This window comes from Macrobrachium nipponense, chromosome 4, assembly GCF_015104395.2.
Source record: "Macrobrachium nipponense isolate FS-2020 chromosome 4, ASM1510439v2, whole genome shotgun sequence".
NCBI lineage: Eukaryota > Metazoa > Arthropoda > Malacostraca > Decapoda > Palaemonidae > Macrobrachium > Macrobrachium nipponense.
The window spans coordinates 141,540,331-141,564,764 of NC_061100.1; the positions used below are offsets into that span (position 1 = coordinate 141,540,331).

At 38.0% G+C, this 24,434-nt stretch overlaps 1 long non-coding RNA gene across 2 annotated transcripts in view; it reads right to left on the minus strand.

Annotated features, from left to right (window-relative positions):
- The window catches only part of LOC135211241 (uncharacterized), a 191,284-nt gene that overhangs the window by 111,921 nt on the left and 54,929 nt on the right, over positions 1 to 24,434 (minus strand). The window contains exon 1 of one of the 2 annotated variants that reach the window (XR_010313648.1): positions 2,418 to 2,737. The exons of the other annotated variant lie outside the window; for it this stretch is intronic. This is a non-coding gene — a long non-coding RNA (uncharacterized LOC135211241). Of the gene's footprint in view, positions 1 to 2,417; positions 2,738 to 24,434 lie in introns of those variants that run through there. 2 annotated transcript variants of the gene reach the window in all.

Consider the following 24,434-nt stretch of genomic DNA (forward strand, 5'->3'; position numbering starts at 1 on the left):
CATGATCAATTGCCAAAGCATCTGTTCAATAAAGAACGGAAGAAACTTCACAAAATTCATCAATGTTGATAAGTTTTACCCGGAGAGTTTAAACAAACCTATTCCCAGTGAGGGATAAGAGTCGGAAATCTTACAGAAAGACAGCAATAAAGAAGCATTCATTAATGAAGATCCTCCAGACATCAAAAGAATGGAGCTCTTTGTAATATATATATATATATATATATATATATATATATATATATATATATATATTATATATAAAGTCATATCACATTACCGTGGTGGGGTGGAAGAGCTTCACTGACGTGCCTGGATTTGAATGTCTCCTGCGTTCGCGGCCAGGTACAGGCAAATCTATTATCGTGAAAAAAATTCCCCTTCGGTTAAGCATGTATGAAAATATATTAATTCCGAGGTAGAGCGAATTAGATATTAAAGGACATTGTAGCTCGATGTGTATATATATATATATATATATATATATATATATATATATATATATATATATATATATATATATATATATATATATATATCATAAATAAAGGCACATTCTGTCTATGTTAGCAGGGTGGAATATTCACATCCATTATGTGATTACCTTGTAATACTCGTCCCATATAGTACATAATCCGGCTATTTAATATCCTACTTGTAACACAACTTCGATTTCAAGGGCATTTATTGGTGATGACTGGTTCAGGAAGCTTGTATATAAAATTGTTAACTCTACTACAAATTTTTTGCTTAATTAGCTGCGATTAAGGGTTGAATTTCAGTAGGGTAGCTGGCAATAACTTCTAACCTTTTCCTACCTTATTCACGCTGAATACCTACTGCGCACGGTAGCGTTAATCATGGCAAACGCAATAATAATAAAAATAAAAATAATGAATGGAAAAGCAAAAGAAAAATAACTCTTTTCCTTTGTGGCTTTGTAACCCCAAGTTTAAGGAATTCGTGCGACAACAATAAATACCAGAGTTTTCCAAAAGCATAATGGCCTACGAAACTACAAATATCCTGTAGCAGCACACGGCTCAGCTCGTTAAACGCAGCAGTCATCTTCATTAGCTAGTTTCCTAACAAAACAATAATTTGCCAATGAATAACGCCTACTTTTGACTTTCAGCAAAATAAATAAATATAAAATAAATATCGCTAAAGTAACCTTTCTCTTCGTTTACAAGATGAGAACACTGAAGCCGCATTTTAGAAATACTGTTATATTTTTTCCTTATAGAAAATCTAAAAAATAATAAAGTTTTCATGCATCACAGAATAGTCAATGAACAACTGACTGACAGTCGGTAAAAACAAAGAAATAAAAAAAAAGTAAATACCAAGAGAAAAAACGAATTTAAAGAAACAAAAAATTAAGTAATAAAAGAGACAGATAACTCAAGATAATTAAGAATCCCCTTAATCTTAATGGCCGAGAAGCATTCAGTAAACCTCAACCTCACGGTCTGTCAGTAACTGTTAATGTACTATGCAGATGATAATTATGTAACTTCGTTAGCACAACTCTCCACGTAACCAAACCGCCTTAAAACGCAGACTATTATTTTACCGCGAATGCTGGCGTTTTCACTACGTCTTTTTCCCATCTGAATTTCTCATCCTTTCAACCTACCTGACTTCACAGACTGGCTATTATATAAACACCATCTTCTATACATGCTCATGCACGCACGTCACGCACACACACACACACACACTATAAATATATACGTATATATATATATATATATATATATATATATATGTAAATGTATATACATATATTAATATATATATATATGTATATAGTACACACATATATATATTATATATATATATATATAGATATATATTATTATATATCTATATTTATTTATAAGTTATTACATTATAGTATATACACTACTATATATAATATATATATACGTATGTATATGTATATATATATATATATATATTATATATATATATATAAAATGTGCGTTTTTCTGGCTAAATCAATCAGCACTTATTCAAATTTATCAAAAATAAAACAACAACTGAAAATGCAATTTGGAAAACATTCCACGGCGACAACCCATAAACTCTGGTCTTGACATATCACGAACCCAGGATGACCTTTGGCACGGTCGACATAAACAAAGAAATAGTAACTGCTCTTCATACAGGAACCGGCGACTGAAAACTAATAGTCACTTTTACTTTAGAAACCTGGTTTCAAGTTCTCTTGAAACTTTCACTGGGAGGAAAGGACTTGCGGGAACAATGGAAAAGCAGCCATCATATATACACAAACACACAAATACACATATATTAACACACAAAAGCGCGCACGCGCGCATTTACGCACAATCACGGCTATTTCCGACGATCCAACGGCACATTGGACGCAATAATTCTTTAACTCCTACCGTTTTAATCTAATCTTATTAATGGCCACGAGCATTTCTTTTCTTCTGCCACGCTTTCACTGCCTCTCTCGCTCACGTCACCTATTTCTTGGCCTGAATGTAGGTCATTCAACGCGATAGGTGAAGGCTGTGATGGCCATCACTAAAATAACGGTCAGTGGCATCCCAAAAAAATATAGATATTTGTTGGTGCTTTTCGAGTTGAAATTACACTGGCACTATTCTGCTCATACATGTATAGGCGTATAGCGTGTATTTCTGATCTACTGCCAATGAGCACACAGCCCGTTACGGAAGAGCTGAATGGACATGTAAGACGCGCTCACACCATAGCTGGTGTGCTCGTTGGAGCCACATGCGACAGAAAATAAGCAGGTTGGTCTACGATCTGTTTTAGATTAGATTAGATTATAACATTTTTGGCACATAGCCAAGCGCCGGAGCCGAGGGGCCATTCAGCGCATATATATCTTAAGAATAAAAAAAGTCACTGTCACACAAACAAACATACACACAACCGATCTAACATACAAATCATTCATTCATACAAACCAAACAAGAAACCTAAAACAATTAAAAGAAAACTACAATTCGTAAAAAAGACCAATATTTTTTTAAAATGTCATAATTTGCTCTGCCCGAGCACCTTCACCTAAAATATCTGCAAGAGACTTATTTGCCAGCAAACAAGCTCTACGTTTGGTTTCAAAATGTGGGCACTCCACCAAAATATGCACCACAGTCAAATCCACATGACAGGTGGAACAGCGAGGAACCTGCCTATCCGCTCCACTCGTCATTAGATACCCGTGAGTATATTTAGTGTGGCCAATACGCAATCTAGCTAAAACTATCTCAGACCTTCTATCCATCCGGCTATGAGGCCAAGGATGAACAGAAGGCCTAATCGATTTCAATTTAAGATTATTATCTAAAGTAGACCAGTGGGCCTGCCACTGGTCTCTACATTAAAATCGAATGGTACTTTTAAAATCAGATACAGGGACGCCCATGTTGGAAATGTGCCTAAGCCTAGTTGCAGCCTTAGCAGCAGCGTCGGCTCGCTCATTCTCAACAATTCCAACATGGGACGGAGCCCAACAAAATCCAACAGAAAATCCTCTTCTATTAATTAAAAGATAAAACCAATCTAGTACTTCTTGCACTAAAGGATGGCAAGAGACTAGGCTTTTTAGAGAAGATAAAACACTCAAAGAGTCGGTAAAAATGGTAAAAACCTTGTTGGTACAAGAACTATAAAAGATATATTTAAGAGCAGTCAAAACTGCCAGCAGTTCAGCTGTAAAAACAGAAGAATTAGAAGGAAGTTTCTTTTTAATGATATTACCACCAGTCACTACAGAGCAACCAACACCATCAGAACCCTTCGAGCCATCAGTATATATATGATGAGAATCACCATGTTCGGAAGCATGGTCCAAGAAACTTGCCCTCAACTGTTCACCAGAACTGTTGCTCCTGCTGTCCCTAATTGGGCAGATTTCTAGGCATGGTCTATTCCAAGGAGGAAACTTTGAAGGCGAAATTTCAGCTACTGCAGGGGGAAGTAATCCCACCTCCCTGGCAGAGCTTGCTAGTCGGACCTCAAGCGGCTTTGGAAGTCTTGGTCTATTTGGGGCTCTGTCAGTTGGTTCTCTAACGTACTTATAGTTAGGGTTTAGCTTTGACGTAAGTATTCTTGATATGGCTCTCAAGCCTAATTCCTCCCTACGGATAAATAGTGGGGGAAAAACCGGACTCAACATATAGGCTTTCTATTGGTGAAGTTCTATAGGCTCCCGTACAAATACGTAAAGCCATATTATGGACAACATCTAATTTCTGCAGTGTGTCTTGCACGCACAACCAGAAACTTGGCAACCATAATCAATTTTGCTTAGGCATAACACCTGGTACATCCTCAAAAGGGTAATTCGATCTGCCCCCCAGTTAAAATTAGATACAACTTTAAGAATATTCAGTCGAATTTTCACGTTACATACAACTTCATTAACATGTTGAGTAAAAGTTAATTTCTTATCAAATGTAACACCTAGATACTTAATGCTATCTTCATAAGGTAAAATCGAATCGTTTAAAAACAACGTAGGGATCTCTTCCACTCTTCGTAATCGACAAAATCGTATAGCTTTGGTTTTTTCTGGTGAAAATTTGAACCCTTTAGCACTGGCCCATGATGTTGAAGCATTAATAGCAGTCTGGATCATTTGACAAGCTTCAACAGCTGTGGACTTACTACAGATTATTGCATAATCATCAGCAAAGGCCAGACCATGCACCCCGACAGGAACTTGTTCTAGTAGACCGTTGACAGCTACATTAAAGAGTGTTGGACTAAGAACGCTTCCCTGAGGTAACCCTTCTTCCTGAGGGAAAGCAGAAGAAATGTAAGAGCCCACTCTTACTTTCAGGTAACGTTCTGACAAAAAATCTTTCAGACAATAGAATAAATTACCCACAACACCCCACTCTACAAGTTGCAAAAGGATACCCCCTCGCCAGGTCGTGTCGTAGGCTTTTTCTAGGTCAAAGAACACTGCAACAGTCTGGTTTTGCACAGCAAAAGCATTCTGTATCTCCCGAGTAAGGAACATCAAAGGGTCAGAAGTACTTCTATTTTTCCTAAAGCCAAACTGCCGATTAGATAAAAGATTCTTTGAATCCAAATACCACACAAGTCGAGCATTGACCATCCTCTCATAAATCTTGCTAACACAACTGGTTAGAGCAATTGGCCTATAGTTCTTAGGAAGGAAGGAATCTTTAAAAGGTTTTAAAACAGGTACAATAATCGATATCTTCCAAGACTCTGGTGAAGTTCCTGAAAGCCAAAAACTGTTTAAAATGTCTAAAAGAAATTGTTTTGTACTTCTAGGCAAATTAAAAATCATGAGTACAGTATATCATCTTCCCAGGAGATGTTGGGGAAGATAACGAGATTGCATGATCTAATTCTTTCATGGTGAAAGGGAGATTATACGACTCTGAATTTAAACTTACAGCAGGAACAACCGTGGTACCATCCCTAATATTCCTGAAAGCAGGAGAGTAATGTAGGGCACTAGATATATTGGAGAAATGCCTACCAAAGGTTTCTGCAACTTCTCCAGAATCAGATATGAAGAAGCCATCAATTTTCAAAATAGGCAAGGGAGATGGAGAAAATTTCCCTTGCAGCTTTCGGATTCTGTTCCAGACAAACGACATAGGGGAATCATATTTTAATTCACTTATATATCTGATAAACGATTCCCTCTTTGCCTGCTTAAATATTTTCTTTTGCTTAGCAAGAGCTCTTTTATAGATAATTTGATTTACCAAGCAAGGATATCTACGATATCTCTTGTAGCAAGTTCTTGTTATCTTTCGGCTCAAGGCGCATGCATCACACCACCAAGGTACTAGAGGACGACGAGGCTTACCAGAAGTTCGAGGAATAGACAGCATGGCACCACACAGCAATATACTGATTAAATACTCGTAAGCGGATGTTGGGCTCTGAAAATCTTTTATATCTTGATCAACTTCAGTAGATTTTTTGAATAATCCCCAGTCAGCCTCCCCTACCTTCCATTTTGGTAAACATGGAGATGGAATATTTTTCATAAACTTTAAGTGAATGGGCCAATGATCACTGCCATGATCATTCTGGTCTACTACCCACTGGTAATCTAACCTCAAGGACGAAGAGCAGATAGTGAGGTCAATGGCCGAGTCAGTATTATGAAAAACATCATGTCTTGTAGGGGAACCATCATTCATCAAAGTGATGTCATTTAAGTCGAGCAGCTGTTCTATTATTAAACCCCACCGGTCGCAGTTTGGCTCTCCCCAGAGGGTGTGCTTGGCATTAAAATCCCCCATCAAAATGAAGGGTTTAGGAAGCTGGTCTATCAATGTCTGAAGATCATTTAATTCTAGCTGACGAGGATTACCCTGTGCATCCTGTAATCTACTTTCTAATGATGGATCTAGGTATAAAGAACAAATAGTGATCCATTTATGATTGAAAACTTGAACTGCACAAGCCTGCAACACAGTGTTCAATTGAACAACCCTATGATTAACAGACTTGCGGACTATGATGCCTGTGCCTCCCTGAGCACGTACACCTATCAGGGGTGGAGACCTATGGAATGAATAATTAAAACCCAAGTTGGGAGTGTGCTCTCCCAACTTTGTCTCCTGAAGACACATTGCAGATAGATCATGATCCCTAAACAGAACCCGAACTTGCTCTCTATTTGGTATAAAGCCACGGATGTTCCACTGCATGAGAGCCATTATTTAGAGGAAGGCATCTTAAAATTCCCTACTAATTTAGGAATCTGTGTCCTGGTGAGAGAGATCTTTTCAGTTTTACCTGTACTATTTGACCTAGATCTAGGTGTTACAGATCTTTTAGAAGATGGGCTTTCACTTGCCCTTTCAGTTTTACTTTTGTTTTTTCTATGATTGCTGAGTGACCGTGAATGAGGCGAAGAGGGAGAAAGGGCCCTCTTCTGACGAATAAAGAGGGCCTCTATCTCCTCACCGTCATCTCCACGGTGCACTGTAATGTCAAGATCAGGTGAGGGCTCAATGTCAGGCAATGTCCCTGACAGAGAGAAGTCGTCAACATATTGAGACCTGGCTTGAACCCTTGAACCAACAGGGTCCCCTGGCTTGACCAGAGTCTCTGCAACATGGGAAACCCCAACAGGGGGCCCATGAGAAGCCCCACCAGGGGGGCATGGGAAGCCCCACCAGGGGGGGCTCGGGAGGCCCCACCAGGGGGGGCACGGGAGGCCCCAACAGGGGGGGCACGGGGTACCCCACTAGAGGGGGTGTGGAAAGCCCCACCAGCAGGGCACCGGGGAGCCCCACCAGAAGGGGCACCAGAAGAAGCAGTATTCAATTGATGTGCCTTCAAGGCATCCGAATAGGTTTTCCTGCCCAACAGCTTTTTGGCCTGTCCCACACTGATGTGTTCGTCAAGAGATTTTAGTAATGCATCTTGTTCTTTCTTGAATGCACTACATTTCTTATCACGGGCTCGATGTTCACCCTTACAGTTTACGCAAACTACTGGTCCAGAACATTCCTCGTGCTCAGGCTGGCCACATGATTCACAGAGTTTATTTCTGGTGCAAACGTTAGAGGAGTGTCCAAAACCAAAACATTTAAAGCACTGGAGCACTCTCGGTCTATAAGGACGAACTTTCATCATTTCACTATCAAGAATAATTTCAGATGGCAGAGAAGAACTTTTAAATGTTAAAATAAGCATCGATGAGCGGGGCACTTTAAAAACTTTCCAAACCACATCCGGACACATTTCCAAAATTTCCTCCTCATCCATTTCATGTAGATCTTCATTAAATATAACACCCTTCGCATAACTAAAATTATAGTGAGGTTTTACCTCTTTTATCATACCCTCAGGATCAAGCTTCAAATTTAGAAGCATTATCGATTGAATATCTGTCTTCACATGAACTAAGAAGCTATTACGCCCAAAGCGAGTTAATTCAGGACTCCCAACATTGCCGATCTTCTGGCTTACCAACCTCTTCACTTTGAAGAGGTTGCCTCTCTCACCATGAGTTGTGATAATTAACCACTTAGCTGGGTCTGGTGATCTGGAGGTTTTACTAATTTTACTATTATCTTTAATTTCACTTGGTGGTCTATAAATCTCAAGATGCCTAGGGACCTCTTTTGCCTCTGCGAGTCCAACACTCAATGAATCTGATCTGAACCCTCTGTAGGCTCTGTGAGCTTCAGATTCGTTATTCAAAAATACCCAAAATTCAAAAAACCCATAATTTTTGCCTAGTCTATTCCTTACTTCTTTTACTTTACCAAATTTGCAAAATTCATTAAATACAGTTTCATAATTCCAGTCTAAAGGGACTGGTTTCACATATAAAATGTTTGTAACAAGGAGGTCCTTTGAAAAAGGCTCCAAAGTCACAATGGAGGAATTAACAGAATTTTCCTTGTCCTTATCCTTGCCTAAGTCGTCAACAGAAGGTTTTAATGTCTCCATAAGACGTAGAATTTACGATTCGTCCAGGTAGCCCCCCCACCCACCATGGAGCCACATTTAGAGGACAGTGTTACCCCATACAGGGCTGCCCTAGGGGTACCACCCAGATATACACCCCACCCTCAGTGCTTAAGGCGTCATGATGTCCGTCGAGATCAGACCCAGCACTAAGAGCAGGGTTTGACATCTAAACTTTCCCCTCGCTCGACCACGTTAGGTACTTGAGTTCTACGGGTGAGGTGGCATGCCAACCATCCTCACCCTCCACCAAATCCAATGAGAAAGTCCAAATCATGTCCAAAACCAATCCAAGTCATCAACATAAAATCCATGCCTTATAGAGGGAGGAAGCAGAAGGATGAAAAGTTTTAGTAAAAGGAAAAGGGCTGACTTATTTAGTTGGATCAACAGCTGGGCACCAAGGCCCAGCAAGAAAGTAGTTCCCACCAGGCATCAGGGCCCAGCTGCTGAACCCTAAGCCCCCCATCCTCGGCAAGGCTTCAGCATCTGGGGGGACGATCTGTTTTATCTTCCTGGGGTTTTCAACAAGACTGGCTGAATGGTGCGCAAGTTTTAGCTTCTCTTCTGTGGTTTCAGGTATTAATCGGAGGAAAAATACTCTCTATGACCCTCCCATCAGCTTGAATATTGTAAAGTATCTCGTCAATAACAGTTACCGGGAAATAGTTAACTCAAAAGGAAAATCATTTTATCACCTGCTCGTATATGCTTAATAACTTGATTTTAAAAATTATATTCACGATTATTTTGTTTACTGTCTACAAGCATATATACTTTTTTCTGTAAAGCAACGAACTAGACTATTAAAGAACATTCACTAAACTACACAAGTCATTAAAGCGGAAGCTGACTACGCGCAATAAATTTTGAGAGAGAGAGAGAGAGAGAGAGAGAGAGAGAGAGAGAGAGAGAGAGAGAGAGAGAGAGAATTCATTTTTCCTTCACATCCACACAACGGTCAACGAAGACAATAAGAAACGGATGGATCCAGAAAGTCTGGACACCAGGAAGCAAATCGGAAGGGCGCCAGCTACCAACTGCCTTTGATCCTTTGCCGATCCAAGTGACTTTTTGTTGCTTCATCGCAAGGCGGCGAGCCTTCCGTGAGCGGGTGGGTGTGTTATGTTACCCAGACGACGGCCAAACAAAAACCTTCATACGAAGGGCCTAGGGCGCTAAGAGACACTGCCATTTGATGGACAGGTAGGCTCCCATACTTCCTAGAAGTCACTGGCAGAGAGGAAAAGACCAGAAACCTCCGCCTCTAATCCTCAAAGCCGTATCCATACTCGTAAAACGCCGGAAACCAAGACGACGAAGCCGCAAAAAAGGGATCGGAGCCGGTATACAAAAAATATTTCCTGTTTTCATCGCCACCCAGTTAACTTTAATACTGTGCAAATATGAATATTAATAATACGAATGTCAAGAGGAAAACCATGTCCACGAGAACAACTTGCCAAACATACTTGTTCTTTAATTTTCCATAACCTCGATGAGCATTTGTTCACAAAAACATGCAAAGTTAGCAGGATAATGTGTATAAAAGCTTGTGTATCATCATACACATTTATGACTATTAAACCATATCTGACGACTATTTCCTAGGATAAACATTGATTTCTCTATGTGTTCGCACAATACACTTGCATCTTAACTTTCACTTGAACGGTTTTGTTTGTTTGTATGGTGTTTTTACGTTGCATGGAACCAGTGGTTATTCAGCAACGGGACCAACGGCTTTACGTAACTTCCGAACCACGTCGAGAGTGAACTTCTATCACCAGAAATACACATCTCTCACTCCTCAATGGAATGGCCGAGAATCGAACCCGCGACCACCGAGGTGAGAAGCAAACACCAAACCAACCACGCCACTGAGGCGCTATCACTTGAACGGTGTATCGTAATCTATTTCTCCAGTATATGTGAATACTTCGCAACATGAGCAAAATGACGTAAGAGCCACGTGGAATTGCACTGCGGATCATCCACTATTTATCAGGTTAAGCTGTAGAGCGCACTATTGAAGTCAGCTGAATTTGAAATTACAGATGACGGTAAGTTGCTGATCAATGATGAATTGCATATTATGGGTTACAAAAAGGGAATGACTTAAATAAGTGGTTTTAACAACTGTGCGTCGAGGAATAACTCGTCGAGCCCCTCCCGTTTTGACGGTATACATTTTTGACGGGAGCAAAGAGCACTTACGTTCAGTGTTTTATCTCTCATCTTTTTGCCTCTCTCCATCCTAGATGCAACCTACAACATGAACTAACAACTACATAACGTACATAATTTACTGCTATAAGGCTATACAGAGACTCGATAAAATATCATACAATAGAAAGGAAAAGATATGCACAGACTTAAATGATAATCCTCAACAGCTATCATCCTTATTTCACCGTTTATTTCCTGCAATGGCATTTAGAATGTTAAGTCTCACGGCCTCCATCCTTGCAGTGATATCATGATTTCACGATAAATACACCGTGTCTTCCGCTTCTAAAATTCTGCTTTGCACTTCCCAACATGGGAATTTTCTGAAACGAGGTTCCCTTACTTTGCAAGTGCATTGATATTATGAAGTAAAAATACTGTAACTGACCACCAATGTGTGTGTTCACTTTCTTCATCATCTATCTACAAGCCCTTACTATCTTGCGCTCTCTGGAGAGGAGAGAGAGAGAGAGAGAGAGAGAGAGAGAGAGAGAGAGAGAGAGAGAGAGAGAGAGAGAGAGAGAGATTCTTTAGGAGTACCGTAACTGACAGGTAGGTTCTGCAAGACTTACTTGAGGAAACTCTCCATTAAAATCAGTTTGGTCCTAAACCAAGTCGCTGCATTTCTGTTCATTCTTAACCTAAAGCAGCCATGTCTGAAGTGTTATAACTTCAACTGTTGTCATAAAAATTGAAGTTACGAAAGCTTTATCACATTCGGAACTCTTAACAAGTCGTTGAATTCGGATCTCCAGTTAATGACTGTAAAAAAATCATGTTGCCATAAGACTTTACGGTGGCGATTGAAAATATTAGCTATAATCTGTATTGTTCTCAGATATGCTGAAAGTAATAAAGCCTGGCACCAGAAGACTAGTAAATTGAAAAACTCTAAATCTCATCTTATTCATAAAAAATACGAGTTACCATCTCCGTTCAGGCTGCTACTACTAATTATGATTACTATTATTATTATTAATGTAAATAATATAAAATGATCTACTTCCGACCTAGTCCTAGCAACGATGAGAGAGAGAGAGAGAGAGAGAGAGAGAGAGAGAGAGAGAGAGAGAGAGAGAGAGAGAGAGAGAGAGAGAGAGAGAGAGAGAGAGAGAGAGAGCATCCTGACGTAATTTCTCTGAAGACAAAATTTCTAGCCCTTGGTGCATTTCTATGTTAACTGAAACTTACTATTCCCACCCTTTCGGGCATAACACGGTTTTCAATTCCTTATTTTCAAATTAACATAAAAAAAATATATGTTTACAATTCACAACCACCACTACAACTACTAATACTTTTGATTCCACTGAGCAATACTGCTCAGGGTGTGCTCGCAAGCTTACACGGTCTAACGCGCCTCCCTTTCCCCCCACCAACTCCACCTCTGCTCACCAACGCCAGAGCCATTTTCTCCGACCCTTTGTCTCCAGAGCATTCTAACCAATCGTCTGTATTGTTGCCGTGCACTACACTTCACCAAGACAATTCACGTTCAATGGGGAGTAAGCGAAAGAGTAACGTATAAGAACTCTAGCAACTGTATCTTGATTCTGTAATGACGAAAAAAAAGTAAAAAAAAGATTACTTTTGGGAAGAACATTTATAGTACTAAAAGCACTATAAAATGCTCAGAGTCCAAGCTCAACTCACTGCTTTACTTGATACCTCCGTGAGAAGTTTTCAGGTAATTACAAGATAATAACAAGAATACAAAAATTGTTAACACAGACTGGCAAGGAGATTAAGATAAGAGAATTAGATATAAGAAGAGAAAACCGCAATTCAGCAATATAAGGCTCGACATAAGACAGTTGAGAGAGCAAAGTACGATAACCATGAGAAATAAAAATATCAGAAAAGGTAAGAACAAGAGGGAAGCTAGATACTAAAAGGTGATGGTAAAGTAGGAAAACCTAAAAAAAAAAGCTAAAAAGCAAAGGAAACAAATATTGCACTGTAAAGAGTGAGGAAAAGGTAAATGTGACTTAAGAGAGCACAGAGAAAAAGCGTTCGTAACAAAGTTGGCTAAGAATCTGATGTCAGATCTGCCTTACAGACATCAGGTCTCAGAGCATAAATTTCTTATAAAACTGATGTTCACCTTCTGAGGTGATTTTCAAGTTATTATCTACAGATATTATTGATCAACGTAGAAAATGCAAAAGCAATTTGACCTTTTCTATGAAGCAGGAATAATAAAGCTCATGTGCAAATTTCTCAAATGGGGGTAAACACTTTTGAATTTGATACACGTGTAGGTAGTTACCTGAAGGTGTAGTAGTGCAATACACTGCATGGTATCTGAAAAACTGCTCCAGCATTTAATAAAATAAATCAACAACTGACTAAATGCATGGTTGTTTCTATTTTCTATTAATTCATTTTCCTCCCTGCGAAGTGTGTTATTTATATCGCCTAAAAAAAAAAAAGTTTAATGATTTTATTTTCCTATGACCTTAAATTCCAGTAGGAAATGTCAACCTCAGTTGTGCGTAATATTCAGTCTCTACCGGTAATTAATTTAAAGGACAAAACATATGTGAAATTATACACTAAAGAGGACTGGGTATGTCTGTACAGTATGGATAATCCCTCTTATGTTTTGAATTTAATTGAATAATCAAAAAAAGAAGTGAATCAAGTTGAATTACTAGATGTTATCTGGCGTCATTAACTGCGAGCATTATTGACGCCAGCTACCACCACAACACAACTTCAGAAAGTGCGAGGGATCTTAGGCAAATCCAGACATTTTACACAATACTAAGACATCTACGAACAATAACGACTCCCTAGAGCAAGACAGGACGAAACAGACAATGACAGCACAAGGATCAATCGTACAGGATAAAAAAAAATGAAAGTAAAATTGTAAATGTTTATGTACAGATTACAGGAACCTTCTTGTAGGAACCAGCACAACAATCTTATCAGAGCAGATATTTCCTTGATCATTAAAAAAATAAACTTCCACTTATCAATAATGAGTTTTAAGTAATAATAACAATAACAACAATAATACAAACATTTCTTGTGAAAACAACTCAAGTGCTACTGCCATTCAAGCCTTAAATTTATGTATACTAATACAGAATGCAATTTTTAAAAATCTATAAAAAAGTGGTACTGATTCCTAACTAGCAAGAACGTAATAATAATCATAATAATAATTAAATTGTGCATTTGCTGCAGTGTACGATTATTTGTTTTTTCCCAAATCAAAACCATCTCTTTCTTCCTGCACAGCAAAATCCATACACACACACACATACGTGAGAGAGAGAGAGAGAGATAAATGACTATATCGCTGGGAATTTCCTCACTTACAAGTGATGGTGAGTGACTTTTAAATCCAAGATTTCTCACGCGTCAACATGAGAATACTTCAATAATCCATTGCTTCGTTCATTAATTTATTGCTTCATTTTATAGCAATAAGTTTCATCAACGAAAATTGCATTGCTAACTTCATAATGCCAAGAACAATGAATAAAAGTGTATCATGGGAAGAACCTCGCTAAAGGCAAAAGCGAACTTCGTCATAATATCATGCCTTACTATAGTGAACTGAATGACATTTACCTACAGTAATAATGCTTCATGGAACGTAGCACAATCATAAGTTAACGAAAAAACCTTCTTCCCATATCAAGATAGAAAAGATGCAGTTCAGTTCCTACAGAATGTACTAGTCAAAGGGTGGTATCCCTAATAGTTTAAGTAAAATTAAAAGGCATTTAGTATTTAGTGAATATTTAATTTCATGGTATGCTTCCCTTGGGCTCTTGTTTGAATTATTTGCTTACAATAAGAAGTAGATAACTGTTTCGGCACTGATTGGTCTATTATCCATATGTGGAGAAAAACTTCATCTTCGGTGGTCGGTAAAATTGACCACCCGCCCACAAGTATACATACACACAGTGAATAGTAATCCTCGGTGGAGCCGTATGAGTATTAGTAATACAATATATTAACGGTAATGTTGACTGAACACATGAAAAGCTTTTTAATATTTACTCCTCAACTGCGCAAAACCTGGGCACAGCAAGGTGAACGAACGGATATGCCCAACACCCTAATGGCCCCAGTCTGGAGACTCACGTAGACGGATAAATATCTTTTGCCACAATGCCTATCTAATATTCATAATACGTACGAAAAACTCGTATACAATCAAGCCACTCCCGCAGGTCGTGGGGAATAAAAGACAACTCTAGTTCAACGGCCTTTGCCAAAAGCACTGCTCTGGACACCTTTTGTCAATAAACGGCAACATTCATCTGACGGACTTGTCAATAGACGTTAAGTGTTCATAAATAACAGACATAAGAGAAGGAGGAGGACGAGGACGTAGAGTCAAACGCAACAGAAAGGATCAAGAACAGCAAACGACGATTCTCAGTTGGTTATGTACTCTCGTTTCCTCTATTAGTTTATTCTGTTATTTACACCTGTTTTAACTTTCATATCCTGCACAAACTGTATATTGGGATTCTGAGACTATACCGTCAACAACCGCATCTGCTGATGCCCAAATATTACCATTTTCTACAGTAACTAAAGGTCAGCTTTCTTACAGTAAAATTTTATCTGAAAGAAATGACAGCATAAAGTACAAGGAAACTTAATGATGATCATCATCATCCTTTCGTGAAAATTCTGCGAGTTACAAAATTCACTTCCCTTTCATTGCACAACATCACTCCATGGTCTACGTGTTCGGCAATCTTTTTCTTTATACTTCTTCATTAGTTCCCTCTATTCCTTTTACCCTTTCTTTTTTTTCATGAATCTCACACACAATGTTTCGATCCTTTTGTTTTCCTGGAGGCTGTCCTAACGGGACCCCAGCCCGTTGGTGCCCGCTGCCATAAGATGAACGTGTACTACTGCAAGAGGATAGTTCTTACGTCAGTTCCATCTGTGGCCTTCAGTTGCGGTCAAGTTGCATTATACCTTACACTTCTCCAGGAAGTCTTTTGCAAACAACTGTATCCACGCCATGAAGCTCCGGGTTCAATAAGAAAATAAAAACTAAATAAAGATCAAGACATTTGAATTAAATTACCTGGTCACACTAAGGCAAGTTAAATAAACATGCACTGACACTAGTATATGCAATATTAGAAAATGCAGCTTAAGTTTCCTTTAACCTCTTCACTTTCCGTTTATGTTCCACAAAATTTTAAGTTATATACAGTTGAAATCTCTCTCTCTCTCTCTCTCTCTCTCTGAACTAAAGGGGCGACCGCGATTTAAGATAAATACAGTTGAAATTCTCTCTCTCTAGCTCTCTCGGAACTAAAGGGAAGACCGCGATTTAAGATACAGTTGAAATTCTCTCTCTCTCTCCGAACTAAAGGGGCGACCGCGACCAGTGTTAAGAGTAAGTTACAGACTTTGAAGTTGCAGGGTGACTGCCCGGAAGAGTACTGACCCCGCATAAGCCACCACCCATCCACTCTTCCCCGAGACACCCCTAGAACCCTCCCGGTACATGACAATACCCTGCTTCTCTCATGCCCGTCTTTATTCTTTTTCTCTATCTTCCTCTACTTCTTAAGACTGGTTGCTCCAGGACAGGTATATAAGGAACCTCATGGAACTTCTAACTCCTCTGTCATATGGAAATGCAAATGTCAAATATCAAGACGGACTTCCCCTTATCTGATGATTACTTTAAGATAAGACTTACTTATTCATTTCATGAGATATGCATTCCCACTGAACCAAATCTTCATTGCTTGAGTTTTCCTTATTGGAAAGTAACTGGATGGACATGGGACAAAACCTTAACATGCAATGGAAGTCCCTTTTCATTACAGTATATACACATACATACATACATATACACACACACATAATATATATAATATAATATATATATATATATATATATATATCTATATATATATATTTATATATAATATATTATATATATATATATAATTAATACATGGTTTACCCATCGTACTTTTGAAAACACATGCTACATAGCGGTAACTGCACAAAAAACGAGAACAGAGCCAGTGTTATTTGGCGATAAGTAACCCTGCCAACATAATGTACAGCCACAAAAAACAGTTAAGTTTTGCGTGCTCTAAACACGATCCATGACATCATTCCGATCTTGTAAACATTTCGAGAGCTGCAAAACAAAATGCAGTTTACCAGAGAAGGCTGCGGAATTGTATTTGATCTGGAATGACACTGAACATTCAGGGATAAATGAATGATTCTGTGGTGTATTACCTTAATGCATTAAATTCTATTAAGGGATGGGGGAGTTGTATTTACATTTCAAGGAAAGTCGTTGGCCATTATAACCATCCAAATAAGTGTTATATATATAATATATATATATATATATATATATATATATATATATCTATATATATATATTATATATATATATGTATATTCATCTTTAATTTAAATAAAAAGAAAAATTACATGTATATTCATCTTTAATTTAAAGAAAAAAGAAAAATTATATGTATATTCATCTTTAATTTAAAGAGAAAGGAAAGTCTCTTTTGAAGTTGTGTTCAAATAAGTAAATTAACAGTAATTTGGCCCTGCACACACAAATCAAGGTGTATATACAAGTACGTTGAATGTGTACGAACGAAAACCCTGAAGAAGCATAAAGAAGTACAATAAGCTGTATGTATCTGTGGAATAATGTATATTTTACTATCCAATTGCTGTAATATGCATTTCCATGTATTTAATAAAATCACCTATTGTGAACGCATCCGCATGTGTCGCCCTGTATCATGAACCCCGCACATGCGATGGTTATTTTTCTTGCTTCTCTTGGCGCGAACTGCACGCCCTGCAGAGCCTCTGTACATATTTACCTTTTACTGCTTGGAATAAAGAAATCTACGATTCGGGATATCATTTCTCCCATCCTGTGATCTTCGTCTTCTAATGCAAGACATCCCCACCTATCACCAGTATCAGTACAAACGCACTTTAAATTAGGCTCATTGGACTCTCATGAATTATTATATAGAACGATTGTGATATTACATATACACAACCAAAATCAGAAAACTGAATCTATATACACAAAGGTATGAGCGCTGTTAAAGTATATATGCAATGCATGTGCACCTCCAAGATCTGTGAGCACATTTTAAACAGAAGCAACTCTGTATATGCATATGTACACAGATGCATTTATGCAGACATTTCAAAAAGGTTAAGAGGGGGTTAGAATCATAATTAGAACTTTAGCTCTGCATATGGAAATCTAATGACAATCGTGGTTTGGTGAACAAAGTAATGCGCATTAATATTTTGAGATAAGGCAGCAATCACAGAAGCAAGATCAGTTGCGAGGCTAAACACACAATTTGTACAAGAGGCAAAACAAAATTTCAAAAACCCCAAGACAGCAAGCACAGCAAGCATATTATCTCTTCTAGAACCAAGAGGAATTTATTTTAAAAATTACCAAATCTATAATTAAATACACCAGAGTAATATGTCAATTGGCAAAGAAACCTTAAATTTTTGTATAGGTATTCAAATCCATCGCAAAACTTAATTAATTCTGCTAAGGTCCACTACCCAACAAAGCTTCATTTGAACGTATCCATCATTTTCCGTGATTATCCAAACAATAGTATCCTCGTTCAATTTCGTTTCCAGAGGTTGCAAAAAAATTAACATATATATATACAGGCAGTCCCCGGGTTATGAAATAACTATTGATATATAAAGATGAAAAATGCCATAAGAATGCAGTTAACATAATTTTCAATGCACCCAAAGCATTAAAAGTAAGGTTTTCTTAGGATTTTTGACAATGTTCCGGCTTACGACGATTTTCGGCTTACGACGCGTCTCAAGAACAGAACCCCCGTCGTAACCCGGGGACCACCTGTACAGTCACACAACGCCTGTTAATTTATACCTCTAACCAAGTACATCTCATACAAATGTAAAAGAAATGAGCTTAATTGACTCATAATCATGAAGAAAAGTACAAACAAGCATCCTATCCAGATGCGCATATATGGTACAGGGTTTTGTCCACATCCTGAAAAATATGCCATTGAAATTTAACTTGGAAAACACTCGGTAATAAAAAGAACAATAAAAGATACGAGTAACGTTTAAAGACCCCACACCAAATTTTGAGACAATGACACAACACTGCTGAAAAACATTTAACGACAATAAGATAACAATCAACTAAAAAAAAAAAACTAAAATTATACGCAGAAAAATAGCGCCCCAAACGTAATAACAAAAAAAAAACAATGAATAAACCTTTATCGGCACACGCAATTAATATTCATTTATCGTCCGGTGCGGTCCAAATGCAAATTCCAAATGTCCATCCTATCTGGAAAAGAGAGAGAGAGAGAGAGAGAGAGAGAGAGAGAGAGAGAGGTAAATTAGCATCACCACCACCACCACACAAGCAAACAACACTCAAATGTGGTCAAGTAACAGTACCACATCAGAAATGAACCCTGACGATTTTTTTTTTGTGGGGGGGGGGGTGGTCGAGGGGTGGGAGTAGAGGATAACTTGAAGTCAAAATTTGCAGATCAACGACCCCCAGAAATACATGAACAGATTGAGAGAAGGAAAGGTGACATCTCCCAAATTTGTCGATTTTTTGTACCTAAAACATAGTATTAAGTGCCAGGTAAACATACAACATGAAGTCGGAGGTACAGCAGAGTTGCCAATCAGTAAATCCAGAAACAACCAGCAGTGTTCTGTGATAAACAATACTGCTCATACGAGTCTTGCTGCTCATGGTATGCATGCAACCTATGTTGTATAATTGGACTTCCCGCAAATCCACCTTCCTGGAACATCATTGTCATCTCTGACCCTCGGTCTCTGAATTCAGACGCTGGGACCTATGAGATCATTCAGCGCAGTTTTGAAAGGTGTAACAGGAGGAAAACCTCAAAGCAGATGCACTATGAATCAATTCTTGGGAGGGTGGAAAGTAAGATAGGAGAGGGAGAGAGAATAAGAACGGAGGTAGAGTAAAGGGTTGCAGCTAGGAGCCGAAGGGACGCTGCAAAGAACCTTCAGCAATGCTTATTGAACAGCACAGCATGAAGTGCGCTGACGGCACTAACCCCCTACGGGGTGAAATGAATATACATTAACCTTTACAGAGTCTCAACAGAGCAAATGAAGTAAAGGCTAAAAAGTAAGGGCTAAACCCGGCTCACAAAGTTTCTCTCACAACTGTAATTTTAGCAGTTATCAGTTCAAGAGAGACTGGTAAATGTACACGCAAGACTGGAATCTGGCCATGACAAGTCACAACTAGAAACCGATCAATTGCACAGAAAACCATGAGACAGAACGCTGATGGTGCAAGGGAACCTTGCAAGGTTTGCAAACTACGGAACACGGCGTTTGCAATCGATGTCTTGAGTTTTGACAATAGCGGCCAGACAATTGTACTGAAGAAAGAAAGAAGTGGGGTGGGGATGAGAGGGCGGGGAGTTAGTGGTTTAAAAGTAAAATGTCAGCTTTCAACCAACGACGACTCATCTTCAATTACACTATTTCTAAAATAACTCCAACATTTAAAGTAACCATAAAAGCAGTCATAGTATAGTATGATCATGTCACAGGGCATCAGAGCTTTTAGAATCAGTCTCCTTTCATCAAACTTCAACTCTGATTCTGGAGACCTTTATTTGACTTGAAGACAACTGTCGAGAGCTCTATACTTATCAAGAAGTAACTGTGTATCAACGTTGAGTCCAACGAGGTGAAAATAAGTAGAATTTCAGTTGAAGAAAAAATGGAAACTGAACTCAAAATGCACACAAATTGTGTCTGTTCATACCTTTCTCTATGATGTATAAAAGCCATTCTTCTCCCTTTCCTGAGGCCTAAAAAGAAATCTTCTCTCTTTCCTGAGGCCTAAAAAGAAATCTTCTCTCTTTCCTGAGGCCTAAAAAAGAAATCTTCTCTCTTTCCCGAGGCCTAAAAAGAAATCTTCTCCCTTTCCTGAGGCCTAAAAAGAAATCTTCTCCCTTTCCCGAGACCTAAAAGGAAATTTTCTCCCTTTCCCGAGGCCTATAAAGAAATCTTCTCCCTTTCCTGAGGCCTAAAAAGAAATCTTCTCCCTTTCCCGAGGCCTAAAAAGAAATCTTCTCCCTTTCCTGAGGCCTAAAAAGAAATCTTCTCCCTTTCCTGAGGCCTAAAAAGAAATCTTCTCCCTTTCCTGAGGCCTAAAAAGAAATCTTCTCCCTTTCCCGAGGCCTAAAAAGAAATCTTCTCCCTTTCCTGAGGCCTAAAAAGAAATCTTCTCCCTTTCCCGAGGCCTAAAAAGAAATCTTCTCTCTTTCCCGAGGCCTAAAAAGAAATCTTCTCCCTTTCCCGAGGCCTAAAAAGAAATCTTCTCTCTTTCCTGAGGCCTAAAAAGAAATCTTCTCTCTTTCCCGAGGCCTAAAAAGAAATCTTCTCTCTTTCCCGAGGCCTAAAAAGAAATCTTCTCTCTTTCCCGAGGCCTAAAAAGAAATCTTCTCCCTTTCCTGAGGCCTAAAAAGAAATCTTCTCCCTTTCCCGAGGTCTAAAAAGAAATATTCTCCCTTTCCTGAGGCCTAAAAAGAAATATTCTCCCTTTCCTGAGGCCTAAAAAGAAATATTCTCCCTTTCCGAGGTCTAAAAAAAAAAAAAAAAAGAAATATTCTCCCTTTCCTGAGGCCTAAAAAGAAATCTTCTCCCTTTCCCGAGGCCTAAAAAGAAATCTTCTCCCTTTCCCGAGGTCTAAATAGAAATATTCTCCCTTTCCTGAGGCCTAAAAAGAAATCTTCTCCCTTTCCTGAGGCCTAAAAAGAAATCTTCTCTCTTTCCTGAGGACTGAAAAGAAATATTCTCTCTTTCCCGAGGTCTAAAAAGAAATATTCTCCCTTTCCTGAGGCCTAAAACGAAATCTTCTCCCTTTCCCGAGGCCTAAAAAGAAATCTTCTCCCCCTTTCCCCGAGGCCTAAAAAGAAATTCTCTTCCCTCCCTTTCCTGAGGCCTAAAAAGAAATCTTCTCTCTTTCCCGTTCCCGAGGCCTAAAAAGAAATATTTTCCCTCCTTCCTGAGGCCTAAAAAGAAATCTTCTCGTAGTAGCCATCTTGCTTGGTGAGACGTAGGCCGCGTGAAGTCAGATTAATCAACAGATATCACAAGTTTAACATACGACTAGAATTTGAGAAATATCTAGAAGTGTTCGTGAACTATCGGTGATAAGATTAGTGTGAAAATAGTAGGATAAAGCGTCTTCTAAGTTAGTTTATCAAGTGTATACTATAAATCAGACAAGATGGCAGTAAGTTCCAACTGCGGGAAGAGGTGGCGTAATTTGGCCGCGGGTGTTTAGCAGATTCGCAATACGATGAGGTAGCAGGAAGGGAACTGGCATTTCTCATCTATGAAATCAGCAACAGGTCCTAACCAAAAAGATACAAAAGCATTCATAGATATATTAGAAGGATATAATCCTTCAAACTGGAACAAATCTAATGAAAACATCTTGAAAATAATTGAAGAAGTTCCAAATAAAATCCAAGTGGTCAAGAGACTCATAAGAAAATATACATAAACCAACATATTCCGACAAAGAAAATGAATAAGGTGAATCTTGTGAATATCCTAATTGATGCATTAGGAAAAAGAATGCCAAAAGCATGCAAACTGTGTAAGGTTTTGGTATAGCATAGTCAATCCACAAAACCTAATCAGAAAATGTGCTGCATGCAACATTCCGACCCATCCACAGTGTGCTGAGGTAATACAAGATTTGAGAAAAGATACAAGAATTTTTTGTTCAACATGTCTATCATGGATAGACAATGTTATTAAATCAAGATTGAATGTACAAATAGTTGAGGATGAAGAAGAGAAGGAAGGAAGGAAGAGAAGAAGAAAGAAAAAGAAGAAGAGGAAAACGGAAGAGAAAGTAACAAAATGAAATGACAGAAAAAATAAGGAAAACAAAGAACAAGATAAAAGTATGGATGCAGAGATACTCATTGATACTACATATGAGGCAATAAAGCAGCATACCTACGAAGAAATTAAATTACGATATGACAACAGAAAAGCAAATCCCGAAGAGGCTCTACCCAGATCTATACAATGACGGGAAAGAGGAAAAAATAGACAAGAAAGACAAAATCTGCAACCTTTTGAAAAGAGGGAATTGCAGATTTTGGAGAAAGATGTTACTACAAACATCCTAAGATATGTCAAAACTATGAAATATATGGTAAATGTGCATACTTAGATGGATATGGGGATGATTGCAGAGATCTGCATCCAAAAATATGTAAAAACCTAAAAGAAGGAAAAGGATGTAAGTCCGACAAAAAATGCAAATATATGCACCCTGTAAGCCATGCAATCCATAATCAAATAAAAATAACCAACCAAGAATAAAATAAAACCAAAATAAGAAAGAAACAAATAAAAAAGAGAGAAATCCAACGAAATATCAGGTAAGAGAGAAAAGCAAACCACCAATGAGATATGCAGAGGTGTCAGCAAAAAATTTCAAAGCATCAGCTCCGAAATTCTACTCAAGAGATAATAACTGTATTTATTATGCAAGAGGATATTGCAGAAACGGAGAAAATTGCAGATTCAGACACAAAAGGAATAATTATGATGAGAAGGAGATCAATATTATGGAAAGTTGGATTTTTTAATGTCAGAATTTCTGGAAATGAAAAAAAAGAACAACATACCAGAACAGGAAAGAGACATGGGAAAATCCTTATTACTAACCAGTATTAAATGAAGGAGAAAACACGCAAACCATCATAGTGATGAATGCGCAGGGTTTAGTTACGAGTACTCAAAGAAAAATAGAGTACTTAGAAGACCTAACTCCAAATGAAAGAAAATAGATATAATGAATATAAGTGAAACCTGGTATTCCCAAGAGACTGGGAATGATGATCAAATAAAAGGGTTCCAAACTTATAGATCAGATAGAAAAAACAAGAATCAAGGGGGAAACCGCAATATATGGGAAAGACAAAAAACAAGGAAAATATATGAGAAATATAGTAACTCAGAATGTGAACCTAATAGCGGTAGAAATTTGAATCTGAAAAATTGATGAACATAGTAAATATAGACCTCCTAATACTAAAGAGTTTTGACTTAATAATTGAAAAATTGGATGATATATGTAGAAATCACAAGGACTGGACTATTCTCCTATCTGGTGACTTCAACTTTCCTTTCGTAGAATGGAAAGAACGAATAGGAGATTGTGGTTGTACTTATACATATAAAAAAGAGAGTAATTAGTAGTGCAGAAGATAAAGAGGCAATTTGAAAGCTATTAGATATGCTACTAGAATACAACATTCAACAAATAAATCACCTGCCAACAAGAAAGGAAAATACTTTAGACCTAGTATTTGTGAACGAGATGAATTATGTTAAAGAAATAATAGTTTATAATGCGAGTATTTCAGACCATAATGTCATAGAATTAACAGTTCATTCCAAAGCAAGTGAAAATAGAGATAAGCAAGAAATAAAAAAAGTGGGAAGGATATGGAAAATACAACTTCTACAGTAAAAATATAAAATGGTCAGAAAATTAATGAAGAATTAAACAAAGATTGGGATAACATTTTCGTAAGTGATGACATAAGGGTAAATACGGAGATATTATATAAAAATATTGGAGAAAATAGTGGAAAAAT